The sequence below is a fragment of the Panthera pardus genome, unplaced genomic scaffold, assembly GCF_024362965.1.
Source record: "Panthera pardus isolate Hobbes unplaced genomic scaffold, ASM2436296v1 HiC_scaffold_15, whole genome shotgun sequence".
NCBI classification, from domain to species: Eukaryota; Metazoa; Chordata; class Mammalia; order Carnivora; family Felidae; genus Panthera; species Panthera pardus.
The window spans coordinates 8,212,044-8,213,092 of record NW_026526710.1 but is presented as its reverse complement, the minus strand read 5'-3'; the positions used below and the strand labels follow the sequence as shown (position 1 = coordinate 8,213,092).

The following is a 1,049-nucleotide window of genomic DNA, read 5'->3' as shown; positions in this document are numbered from 1 at the left end:
ATCCAATACCCGCTCGGAATGTTTATAGCTGTATCTGGGGGAGCCCGGGGTGGTTTTAAGTGCTCTGCAGGTGAACTTTTTACTCCTCATACTTATGTATCCATTTGACTGCCAGTTCAAAAATAGAAGTTCCTATTGACAGTAGCATCCTTTTATTTATTTTTTTAAAGTTTATTTATTTTGAGAGAGACACAGCAGAGCAGGGAAGGAGCAGAGAGAGAGGGAGAGAGAGAGAGAGAGAGAATCCCAAGCAGGCCCCATGCTGTCGGCACAGAGCCCGACGCCGGGCTCGAGCTCACGAAACCGTGAGATCACGACCTGAGCCGAAAGCAAGAGTCAGACGCTTAGCCGACTGAGCCATCCAGGTGGCCCTACAGTAATTTCCTTTTAAAATAAACTCCCTGAGGGGCGCCTGGGTGGCTCGGTTGGTTAAGTGTCCGACTTCGGCTCAGGTCGGTGAGTTCGAGGCCCTCGTCGGGCTCTGTGCTGACAGCTCAGAGCCTGGAGCCCGTTTCAGATTCTGTGTCTCCCTCTCTCTCTGCCCCTCCCCTGTTCATTCTCTGTCTCTCTCTGTCTCAAAAATAAATAAACATTAAAAAAAATTTTTTTTAAATAAACTCCCTGAGTTTATGTCCTCACTTCGTCAGGACATCTATGAAAATCCGAATGCTACAGAGATTGGCATGGCCTCTGCCCGAAAGATCACACCCAAATTCGTGAAGCGGTCCAGATTTTCACAATGTTATGTCAGTGATACCTCAATAAAATAAATAGATAAAAGACCCTTATTTATCAGTACTATTCGCAATAGCCAAAAGGCAGAATTGGCTCAAAATGCCCATCAGCAGATGAATGGGTAAATAAGATGTAGTCTATCCATACAGTAGAAGATCCTTTGTCCATAAAGAGCGATGAAATACTGATACATGCTCCCACGTGGATGGACCCCGAAAACATGATTCTGGGTAAAAGAAGTCAAGGACAAGAGGCCACACACTGTATGATTCCATCCGTGTGAAATCAGCACAGGCAGACCCACGGGGACCAAG

The 1,049-nt window shown here is 46.2% G+C and overlaps 1 non-coding gene across 1 annotated transcript; it reads left to right on the top strand.

Moving 5' to 3' along the window:
• The first annotated feature begins 631 nt into the window (after window positions 1–631).
• On the top strand, window positions 632–736 carry LOC128777133 (U6 spliceosomal RNA). The gene has a single exon (XR_008422332.1). It is a non-coding gene; the product is annotated as a U6 spliceosomal RNA (small nuclear RNA).
• The last annotated feature ends 313 nt before the right edge of the window (window positions 737–1,049 follow it).